Genomic DNA, 12,490 nt, shown 5'->3' on the forward strand with positions numbered 1-12,490 from the left:
TGAGAAGTATTGAGAAGGGAATCTGGTGTTCCAAGAAAAGTCAAAACCGCACTGGACTAGGGCAAGCCCCCTTGTACGAGGTTAGGCCCAGGAGTTCCTTGCAAACAGATCTCTGCAGACAATCCATAAATCTGCAGAGTGACATTCTAAATATGAATGTACCCTTTAAAAACTGCCTTGAGAAAGTTCAAATGGTGAGTGGTACATATCTTTAAAGCAATGGCAAGAGTTCTTAATGACCTTCCTTACTAAATTGCTGAAATGGGGATGCGGGTGGCGCTGTGGGTTAAACCACAGAGCCTAGGACTTGCCGATCAGAAGGTTGGCGGTTTGAATCCCCACGACGGGGTGAGCTCCCGTTGCTCGGTCACCTCTCCTGCCAACCTAGCAGTTCGAAAGCACGTCAAAGTGCAAATAGATAAATAGGTACTGCTCTGGCGGGAAGGTAAATGGCGTTTCCGTGCGCTGCTCTGGTTCACCAGAAGTGGCTTAGTCATGCTGGCCACATGACCCGGAAGCTGTACGCTGGCTCCCTCGGCCAATAAAGCGAGATGAGCACTGCAACCCCAGAATCAGTCACAACTGGACCTAATGGTCAGGGGTCTCTTTACCTTTACCTTAACCCTGTAACTGGGAGTAGCAGAAATTGTTTTGTCAAAGCAGGTTTTTGATACGCGATGGCTGGTTATAGATGAGGAAGAGTGTGATAACTTAAGGCAGATGGCAGAGAGAGCTATCACTCAGGCTGACATTTCAGGAACACATTTTTATGTCCTGTACCATGTCACTGAGACTTTGGTTAGTAAAATACTCCCAGAGTCTTCCATTAGACTTCATAGTAAAGGGAGACCTGAACTTACAATACAGTTGGAACAAAATGAAGAAAAGTGTTTGGTTGAGGGTAATACACACCTATGATGTACTTACTTTTCTTTTTGATGTGTGGCACTTAAGGAATCCAGGAAAAATGATAATTGGGAAGTGGGCAGTATTTTCAGTTCAGCTATTTTTAGCTGAATGAAAATTCCCTGGTCAGGCCTTACTCTTCCCAATTTCAGAAATATTTGAAGAAGAAGAAAAGAGAGCGCAGAGCTGTCAGTTTCAAGTCAACTGCCTTTTCATGGTTATACTTTTAAGACGCTTTTACTGTAGTGATTTTTTTTAAAAAAGAGATCACAATATTTGTAGATGAAAGTCCAGCAATAGGCTGGCGGGAAGGGAGCTGGCCTATAAGCTTTGTTATATAAAAAGCAAAGACATTTTTTAAAAAAATCAAAATTCTTATCAGGGCAATACCCTTGGTAGGACAACCAAAATATCACAAAATAGTGTGCAAGTCTCCTTTTTTGTATATATTCATTGTTAAATATATATAGATATATGTGTGTGTGTGTGTGTGTGTGTGTGTGTGTGTGTGTATAATTGCAAATCAAATACAACTGTAATTTGTAAGTGGAAAAAGGGAACCTTATTAATGGTTGAGAAAACACAACCCCCATCCTAAACCTGCCTAACCAGCAATCCATATATGTAAGACAAGCGAAGTAAACGTGATGAATTAGACACCATACCAAGCCCATAATGTAAAGCGGGGGTGGGGGTGGGGGGAGGAGATGGGAGGCAAGATAAAGAAAGAATCCTGCAAGCAACCAAATATATGAAAGTACAACGAAGCAGATCCTGTAAAGGGAAAGTAAAAGATGATAATATTGACAGAATTAAGCATTCCAAATATGCTCGTAGTGTTAAGGTAGGTGCTGTTATTTTCACTGTTAACGTAAGCAGTATAGGACTACTATGTTGAATTAAATATCTGTTTTTGAAAAGGCAAGGAAAACTCTCAGTTTCTGAGTCAGTTTCTCCATGAATGCTATATACCACACCTTGTGATACCAATAAACACAAACCTTTCCAATGTTTGACCAGAGTCAACCCAGCTGCCATCAGTTAAGTGGTTAATTAGGTCCTGATCTTTGAGGTCTGCACCTGTGTTAAGTGCAAGCTTTTGAGTTCTCCAGGGCTCTTCATCTGGGTAAATGGTGAACAGAGCAAGCAAGGGAGAAGAGGAAGAAAGTTTGCTGAGCTGAAGCCACAGAATCTTCATCATTTAGGAGACCTAAGATGGAAACAGCAAGAAGGTAAGAGACATTCAGATAATAATGTTATGTGGTAGGCAGATTGCACCCAAGCCTTCTAGGAAGAAACAGCATATAATGGTTGATGCCCTGTATTTGAAAATAAACATTCAGGTGCTAACCAGATCCACCTTTAGGCAAAACTCATAAGTTCCTTAATACAGTAGTGGAAAATAGAAATAAAGAGAAGTTAGGCAGCTGGTATATTAACAAAGCGGGAATTAACTATATTTTCTGGCCAGTTGTTTTTTGTTAGTGGTCACTCCCAACTGCATTGTTCCTGGGCACATCCTGTTTGCTCTGTAACATTTCATTGCTTTGCCCTGTAAACATTAGTGAGACACATTAATGCCTTCAGTACACCAATCTCAGTTAATCTAGCATTTCCATGTTCCATATCTAGTAATACAAAAATTCAAAGTGGATAGGGGATTTGCTCTAATTTCTTTTGGTAGGCTTCTGATGTCAAAACTCAAGTTGTTAAACTAACTATGCATACCATTCACCAGCAGATGCTGCTCAACAGCCACTGTTTCATCGCTTCCTATTGCACAATCCTTGCAAACGAGCAATGAAATGCCCTATTTTTCTTCATTTTAATTAACAGTTTTATGTAATCTACATCCTAACCCTTTGTGTATTATTCATACATTTAAATGCTAAAATCAGTAGCTTCCTCTAGGCTTCGAGATGTATTTATGGATTGATTCAGTGCTTAAATCCAAAACACCTATGAATAAAAGATTGTTCTCTCGTCTCATGATATGGATGATCAATCAGGCTGGCAGGGCAAAAGCGTGCTGGATCCAGATGATTTTGGCCATTCAGCAGGAGGTCACTTGTAAAGAGCCTTGATGGGCCTGCCTGAGAAGGCAGTTGCAGAGCTTAGATGTGGCAATTCAGAAGGTCATATTGCGTATTCACACTAAACACACTAGTGTTGAGGGAATTGTGGAACAATTAGCCTCACATAAACAACATGCTTAAGTCTCCTTAATGCATGAATAGGTTAATACCATAGAGTAAGCTGTCCAGCCAGGCTCAGCCTATGTCACTTCCCCTCACTTTGGAAGGAAATGGGCACACTGGAGAGCCAGTGTGGTGTAGTGGTTAAGAGCTGTAGGCTCAGGATATCAAATGCAAACGCTTCTTCTTCTTCTTCTTCTTTGGTTGGACTCAGCCTACATGTGAAGTCAGTGTGAGGAAGCCTGATCTGGTTGCTCAGTCGCATGGCATTAGCCAGCTTATTTTTCAGACAAGAAAGGATTCTGAAGCTAGGGTGTTACCATTTTGTAACCAAGCAACGTTTAATTGCCTGTGTATTGTTTTGGACGGCTGTATGGAAAAACATATAAATCTAACCTTTAACGAGGTTTGTAAGTAACCTATTTTACGTATAACTTACCAAACGTACCATCTACCTGTGTGCTAGGGAAATGGGATACTTTGGAGTTCAGTGAAAAAGCCACATTTTAAAAGGTTTGCAGTCTTTATTTCCACGCTTTTATCTGCTCCATGTTTTGCTGCGGTTCTCTCACCAGAGAATACTTGCCTCAGACTTGGGTCTTGGCTTCCAGGGTTTCCAACAATAAGCACCCTGACACCCCCCCCCCACCAAAAAGGGACTGTGGCTTCCTTCTTTGGTAAATGCAGCCTCTTTCCAAGCTGATGCCAGGTGGGCCCCTCAGGAAGATCTCAGCATCTGGTAGGTTCCTGTGAGAATAAGGATCCCTTGAGATGCGCTGGTCCTAAGCCATGAGGAGCATTAAAAGCCCAAACCAAAACGTTGAACTGTGCTCAGGAGGTGGGCATAAAGTCAGTGTGGTGCTATTAAAAGGTGGCTTCACTGACTGTAACCTAAAATAATGGTGTTTAGCTGCTCAGAACACTAAATCCGTTGCTGAAAACACTAACCCCTATTTCCTCATGACCTTCTCTGCTGTTGGGCAGGTCTGCCCAATCACTGGACAGAGGGAGACAAATTCTTTTGTAGGTATGTGAATAGATGCTAGGAGAGAGGATACATTTATTAGATATTATCCTTTCCTTACATTTGTGAGTTCAGCAGAGTGCATCCATTTGCAGCTTAAAAGATAGGCTAGTTTTAGCCTTTTGGTTTAAGTCATCCAGGATGCTTGAAGGCAGACTGGATTCTCCCGGTATTTTCCCCTTTAAACAATAATCAAACACATAGTCTTGTAGAAAGTAGCAATAACATTTACTCAGAGTTTCTGTTGCAGAATAACAGATACAGCAGCTTTGTTCAGGCAGGCTTAAAATGGCAGTTCAGTTACAAGGATGTACTTTAGTCTAGCTTAAAATGGGGTCTGAGCTGTAGGTCAGATTTAGCAGTGGTTCTCACCTTTTTTTGCTTGATGATGAAGTTGGAGGAGAAAGAGAAGAGGTTGTGCCCAGGTAGGTAAGGACAATATATATTGCTACACCCTCGCCTTGACAGGGAACAGTGGGAGAATCTTTCAGAGGGTTCTCTCTAGCAAACATACAGGAAAACTGTGAGCTTCAGCTCCTATCCCGTGCAACTGTTGGTTTGACTGCATTGTAAATATCCCACATCCTTAAGTGCCAGATTCCAGGGGAAGAGTTGGTTGAAGGCAGCGTTGGGGGACAGAGCTGTGCCCTCAGGTGTGGTGGAAGATGCTGTCCTGTTGCCAGTTCCGAATTTTTCACGTAGAACGGGAGGAGGGCATCAGCCGGTGATTTGCCTCAGGTAGCAAAATGTTTTGAACTGGCCCTGCTGTTGAGGGCCTGCTGTGATGAAAAGTGACGCAAATGAAAGCAAGGAAGGTCAGCTCAAATCAGCCATCCGATTCTCGCATCTGACAGTATAAACTGGAAGCTCCAAATCTCAGGCATTTCAGTCGGGAGACGTTCTGTATGCCTCATGATGAGGTAATGGAGGGTCCCAGCAAGCAATTTCTTTTCTGCTCCATTTTGGAATAGATACTGGGTTGCTAGGCAACATTTTCCATGTAGCTTGCTCCTCATCAAGCGAACTAGATAAAAATCAAAACAATTTTTTTAACCTTCTCCTGGGTCAAGTTATTTTGGCAATGTGACAAGATAAATTAAGTTACGGAAATCGTCCTCAAAGGGAGATTGCCTCAAGTTTAACCTGCCGAGGTCTCATCCAATTTATTTATAATCTGTCAATAAAATTCTTACTGCCTGATAATCTGTCAAAAGAAATGTTCAGCAAAGGGGGGGAAACTTGAGACTAAGAGTGTAGAAAGGAAGATTGCTTGTTCTATTATATTCAAATAGATTATTGAATATTACTTTATTTCATATAAGCCATTCTATTTTAAAGTTATGTTTTATTAGGACTTTCTGTATTGGATCAGATTATTATAAGGTGTGTGTTGTTTGTTGTATATTTTGTTGCTGTAAACTGCTTTGTGTATAGTAATATAGAAAGGTCATTTTACAAATTGAAATGAAATGAAGATTGGCAATTAAATTTATAGAAAATCAAGCCCCCCCCCTTTTAAAGGGGTCAATAACGTTTTAACAGAGGTGAATCTGTGCTGACAAAAAAATCTCCCTCTGAACAAATACTTACTGTGTAGGATCTCTGTGTTGAGGTGGAGAGGCATGTGAGTCTGGAAACTTAATAATAATAATAATAATAATAATAATAATAATAATAATAATTATATTATTTGTACCCTGCCCATCTGACTGGATTGTCCCAGCCACTCTGGGTGACTTTGAACACATATAAAAACATAATAAAACCTTCAACATATAACAATGCATATAGAATGTATCTATCTGAAGGAATATGCTGCATAAATGCTTCTGGATTTTCATGAGATATTTTTCTTACTTGCAAAATTTGTAGAAGTGAATTTGAGATTTGAAGAATTATAAATGGAGAGAACCAAAATGGAGAGAACCTATAGTTTATGCCCATTAGATTTTGTTCTGCCCTCTGGTCTTTGCCCTCCTCTTTGCAACATCCCTTCAGGTGTTTTAAGAGACTTAACATGCCCCACCTTCCTGTTCTCCAGATTAAACAAACCCAGTTCCTTCAGAGTCTTAACATGCCCACCTTCCTTTTTTCTCAGGACTCCTGTTCCATTCTCCTGACCATTTTTGCCATTCAGGTTTTTATTTTCTCCCAGCGTCATATTTCCCTGCTCCCAACCCCTCTGAAATGATGAATGGGTGCTAATAGATGGGCCACAGGCCAGCTGAAGTGGCAAGCTGTGCTGTTTTGTGAGCATCTCGGCTGCGCATGCTGCCGATGCAGGCCATTACTCACACAGTATGTCCCAGTTCAATGGCTGATCTAATTGACTTTTTTGTTTCACCTCCCAACTGAGCAAGGCAGTAATAAAACAACTCTGAAAGATGGATGCTGTATCCAGCGATGCAAAGGAAGGATGGATTCAGAATGCCAAGTGGTGGAGGAAGTTAAGGTTCTGGCGCCTTGGACCATTCTGAAGTTGTTCCTGCTTTTCCTTTCATATCAGCTCCAGGTTGTCTCCTTGAAAAAGGAACAAGTTGTTTTAAGGCAGCTTTTGCTGCCCTCCAGATGTGTTGGGCTGACTAGGACAGATGGGAGTTGTAGTTCAAAATATCTAAAGTCTACCAAGTTAGCAAAGGCTGCTCCAAGGCATTGAATCATCCCAGGCTCTTTGTCATTTTGAAAGAAATAATCTGCAGCTTTTGGAGACTTATTTTCTCCAAATGGACTACTTATTTCCTCCCTGCCCACCAAGCTAGAGTATGCAGTGGTACCTTGGGTTAAGTACTTAATTCATTCCGGAGGTCTGTACTTAACCTGAAACTGTTCATAACCTGAAGCACCACTTTAGCTAATGGGGCCTCCTGCTGCCGCCAAGCTGCCGGAGCATGATTTCTGTTCTTATCCTGAAGCAAAGTTCTTAACCTGAAGCACTATTTCTGGGTTAGCGGAGTGTGTAACCTGAAGCGTATGTAACCTGAAGCGTTTGTAACCCGAAGTACCACTTTATTCTGCTTGGTACATGGTCTGTTGTGCTTTTTTAAAAAAGTTTTCTATTTGGGAAGGGAAATCTCTATTTGGGAAGGGCTGATGGACATGTGCAGTTTTTACCCCTGGGGTAAATCTATATGTTTATTTATAGCCAGCAACTTTTTATCTCCCAAGTGTGTGTAGCCAACATTCATAGCTACCTCCAACCCCCTGGGCATTCCTCAACTTGTTGACTCCCTCTGTGTAGGGCAGAAATAGCAATAGTTCTTCCAGTTTCCAGGCGTCTGACTGAGCACATATTTTGGATGCCACAGACTATTGCCTTAAGCATACACTTCCACACTCTGTCTTTTAAAAGGGACTCGGTGCTCCCATGCCCAGTGAAAAGGGAGTAGAAATTGATATGACGGAAGAAAGGGCAACGGGCCGGCTGAAATGTGGAGAGTTGTGGAGGCTTACAGAGCGAACACAATAAGTAGGCAGTGCTAAAGACCTTCCATCTAGGTCAGCGTGCAGCTCATGGCATAGAACCATGGCTTATTTGAAGTGAATATTGGAGCGGTTTGGTTGTCGCCTGTGAGAAGATCGCATGTTTTTACTGCAGTGATTTAGAATATAGAAAGCCTAATCCTATCCCTCAGTGATTATTCTCAGTTGCAGGGATATATTCAAATAAGCAATCTCTCCCTGTGATTCAGGTTCTCCTTGATAACAGAACACAGAAAATAGGAAGTGGCTGTAAACTCAGGGCCGGCCTCCCCATGAGGCAAGGTGAGACGACTGCCTCAGGTGGCAGGATCCACAGGGGCCAACCTCTGTGGTGTGCTCCTTGGAGACTGGATTTGCCGCTGCCTTGGCATCCACCATGCTGCCTCTGCAGCGGCTTTCTTTGTGAAAAGAAGGCTCTGCTGGTCTCCTTGTACCCTCAGGGAGGAAGTGGCAGGAGTTGCCCTCTGGGCCATAGCTGTCAACTTTTCTCTTTTCTTGCGAGGAATCCTATTCGGAATAAGGGAATTTCCCTTTTAAAATGGGAAACGTTGACAGCTATGCTCTGGGCTCTTCTGGGCCGCTACATCCACCTGGTGTGATTTATATGGGAATGTTCAGGGAGGCAGGAGAGGATATATTGTTTAATAATATCCTTCCTAACTTGCGCTCGCAAGTTCTATAACTTATCAGAGTTTCACATTCCCCTTTTAAACGCGCAACGGGTAGCTGGTTTCAGGCTTGTTTAAGCCTCTCAATAACATTCCTGGTAAGTTCCCCTTTAATCCCTCTAAAAAGAATGAACACGCCACAATCTTATTTAAGATACATAAAAGTAGTTTACTCACATCATCAGTTCACAGATGGATCCCTGAAGGAAGACTTAGTTACATGTGGGTCTATCCCATATGGAGATAGTATCTTCGTCCTCCATTGGCTAAAAAGGTGCTGGTCCAACGATGAGGTCCAAAAAGAGAGAGAGATGGTTGCTTGCCTTATCCTTTTGTGTTACCTGAACAGGTAAGGTCACACCCACCTCTAGTCACATGCAAAAGGAAAGATGCTCCAGCCCAGGAGCAAACAGTAAGTTTTCGACTGGCTGGAACAAACATCCCCTTTGTATGTCCACTCTAGGCAAACAAAGAATGTTGTACTTGACTGCTACTTATGTTTCACACCCCACAATTTAGAGCAGGCCCTTTCTCTCTGCGAAGGCCTTTGCTTACTAGTTCAACCAATGGGTAGGGTTGATTTGATTCCCTCTGTTCTCAATGTTGATCTTATACCCCCTCCCTCCCCCAATGTAGAGATCTTGATTCCCCCCCTTCTTCCCTGGGGGGTGGGCACCATTTTTGTGGCTTGCCTCGGGTACCAAAATGTATTGGCCCGCCCTGCTTACACTGAATCAGACCGTTGGCCCATCAAGCTCACTATTGTCTATGCTGATTGGTAGCAGATCTTTCCCAACCCTACCTGCAAATGCTGAGGATTGAACCTGGAACATTTGGCATATAAAGCAGATGCTCCACCACTGAGCTAAGGCCCTTCCATTGGGGCTAAATATTTTAAAAACCAAATTGTGGGTATATGCCTTTGGAGGGCTAGGAACCTCACCCGTATTTCCCTTGCTGCAAGAAAAGCACAAGGCCGGGACATGGAAGGGAATCAAGAGACTTTCATGAACAACAGCCTAGGTGTGTGATTTCTAAACTTGCCCTCCTTGTAAGAATATCAAGATAGATTTCCTAGAGTACGTTCTAAAAATAAATGGGAAAATTGAATTATGTTTATTAGGCTGTGATGAACGTTTAAGTAGGGCATTAAAGGGAAAGAGAGAGAGAGGGAGAATGTTCAGGGTAACATATTGGATTTGCCATAATTTTATTAAGTGAAAGGTAGCACTGGCAGGATGCCCTCCTTCTGTTTGCAAAATCCACTGTGTGCAGCTGCTTGAGATGCAGGAAGGACTATATGAAGGAAGGAAAACACAGGATTGGTTGTGTTTAACAAGGCTGGTAACGGGCGTGGAGAATGTTCATATGTGGGAAAAGCTATCTGTCTACACACCATACAATGGGGGAGTGGGAGAACAGCCCCAAGGAGCAGAGCTTTTTCCAGAGGAGGAGTGATGGCATCATCAAGGCTGCTGGGGTAATTGATGGGCCCTCCTTGTTCTTTTTGCCAAGTAAATGAGGTGATAATGAGGCCTTCAAGTCTGCTCTGAGGCAGATTAGGATAGAAGGGGCCAGAGAAGGAGGAAAATAATCGTGCAGGGTTTCGTTGTCTTTGATGGAGTTCCTGCTCCATCAAATCATAGAATTGTAGAGTTGGAAGGGACCACAAGGGTCATCTAGTCCAACCTGCTGCAACTCGGGAATCTTTTGCCCCATGTGAGACTTGAACCCATGATCCCGGATTTAAAAGTCTCATGCTCTACCAGCTGAGCTATCATGCCAGCTGTTTAAATGATAGCACTTCTTTGCAAGATGGTTTGCACTTCTATTTAAAAGCTAAATTTGCATTATAACTGGCTGAGGCTCTTTTCTTCAAACTCAGTGTGTTTTACTATTTGGGTCTTTGAGTGGTATTCCGCTAAAACCATCTATATCTTCCTAAAAACAATATATATGGTATATAGATGCATCAAATTGTGCTTCTATAGTTTTGCCTAAAGAGCCTGATTTTATTTTAATTTGCAGAAAGAGATTGAGCATTGATACAGTTCCAAGTTTCTAAGAGTTAAAGGAATTTGGGTCTCCCCCACCCCCTTCCTTACAGAAACATAACATTGTCAGAATTCTGAACTTAATTTTTTTAAAACAATTATGTGTAGCGTTCAGCTAAGACTTACTCAAAGTGGACCCACTGCACTTCATGAGCATAAGTTAGATCCATTTATTTCAAGGAGTCTACTCCGAGTAAAAACTCAGTTGAATCCCACCTTGTGCGATCCAAAAATACTGTATTTTTTGCTCTATAAGACTCACTTTTTCCCTCCTAAAAAGTAAGGGGAAATGTGTGTGCAACTTATGGAGCAAATGCAGGCTGCGCAGCTATCCCAGAAGCCAGAACAGCAAGAGGGATTGCTGCTTTTACTGTGCAGCGATCCCTCTTGCTGTTTTGGCTTCTGAGATTCAGCATATTTTTTTCTTGTTTTCCTCCTCCAAAAACTAGGTGCGTCTTGTGGTCTGGTGCGTCTTATAGAGCGGAAAATACGGTAAATACCATTCAGTTATTTTGCTGTGTACTGTGCCTGCTCATCGGAGTGGGTGCGTGTGTTTGTGTCTTATTTGGATCATCACAGATCCCTGCACTTTTGGATTCCTTTTGGACCATGTCTGCTGTCAGGATGACCTGCACACTGGCCACAACACTACAACAATGTAATATAGACAGATACAGATAGGTAGCCGTGTTGGTCTGCCATAGTCAAAATAAAAATATTCCTTCCAGTAGCACCTTAAAGACCAACTAAGTTAGTTCTTGGTATGAGCTTTCGTGTGTATCTGAAGAAGTGTGCATGCACACGAAAGCTCATACCAAGAACTAACTTAGTTGGTCTTTAAGGTGCTACTGGAAGGAATTTTTTTATTTTGACTATAGACAGATAGTTTTTCTGCCCCTGCTGCATATTTCAAGCTAATCCCGAACACCTTTTTTTGTTTTTGTTTGTGCTAACGTTACAGAACACTATGAAAAGCAGAAATGAGGTTCCCTGCTCTGTTCAGGGAGAGGTGGATTTGAGGCACAACACATAAATCTTTTTACAATGACAAGAAGTTCTCTTGATGTGAAAATGGAAAGGAAAGGCTCATCTGGACAGGACCATAATGACACTAAACTGAGTTTTGGTTCCCTTCAGTGTATGCCACAGTCTGTATTCTTAATTGAAACCGATGGCTCCCTGGGTAGCTGGGAGCCGCATGGCAGCTTTTTATTACACCCTCTATTATCTTTGCTGTTACCTTGGAAAATGTAGCGTGCCTTTTATTGATACAGGAACAAACGTTGCATTATTCCTCCCTTTCCCGCAAAGCACTTTTGGGGGAGAGTAGAATCTTGGATTTTGACTTAAGACCGAATTGCATGCAGTCGTTACCAGAGTTGTCAGGAAAAGGGGAAAAAATACTAATGGTGGGTTTTAAACAGGCGAAATAAGCCAAAATATGCATAATTTTCTAAAGGCAGCTGTCTTGGGGGGTTCATTTATCAAATGGAGGAGATTATAAAATATATGTGGTTTTTGCATATTCATTAAAGCCTCTGCTTTAGAAAGCCAGATAAGACTAATGGCAAAATAAATCACTTTGTATCCATTTAGTGATGGCACTTTATGACTAATGAACAATTGGGGAGTGGGGCAGGGGAGGGGGATGACCTTTGCTGAGATATTGTAGGCTTTGCTGTAGCAATGGTTTGCAAACACCACGGTTGTGCCTGAGTACATCATAATGGAAGGAAATCCATGACAGGATGCCAATTATGACATATACATCCCCTCAATTTACACCCAGCCCCCAGAGGAATGCATGTTGCCTGGAAGGTCTGTGAATGGACAACTAGATCCGTCTGTTATTTTGTGCAAAAGAGCCAACTATATGTTGCAACTCAACATCCTGTACTAGATAATGTGTTTCTCCGTGGAGGAAAATGCCCAGATTGCTTACTCTGCAGATATTGATCATGTGCGCCACAATCTGGCTACAATCTCGTATGGCCTCTCTCTCTGAAGGCAAAGATTGGCAGGGACATCTCTGCCCAATCCAATCGCCTGCCATGCTCGCCCAGTGCAAAAAAGGTTTCGAATTCCTTTGCCAGTTAACACTGGCTATAAGTAAGCTGTTACATAAAGAAAAAGGAGCTTTTCATGTTAACTGTAAACTCAAAA

At 42.2% G+C, this 12,490-nt stretch overlaps 1 long non-coding RNA gene across 1 annotated transcript in view; it reads left to right on the plus strand.

Annotated features, from left to right (window-relative positions):
• Window positions 1-444: 444 nt before the first annotated feature.
• LOC310706209 overlaps window positions 445-12,490 on the plus strand; it is a 46,641-nt gene continuing 34,595 nt past the window's right edge. The window contains exon 1 of the long non-coding RNA XR_014525750.1: window positions 445-2,138. This is a non-coding gene — a long non-coding RNA (uncharacterized lncRNA). The remainder of the gene's footprint in view (window positions 2,139-12,490) is intronic.

Source organism: Podarcis liolepis, assembly GCF_965112155.1.
Source record: "Podarcis liolepis genome assembly, chromosome: 4".
Taxonomy (NCBI): domain Eukaryota; kingdom Metazoa; phylum Chordata; class Lepidosauria; order Squamata; family Lacertidae; genus Podarcis; species Podarcis liolepis.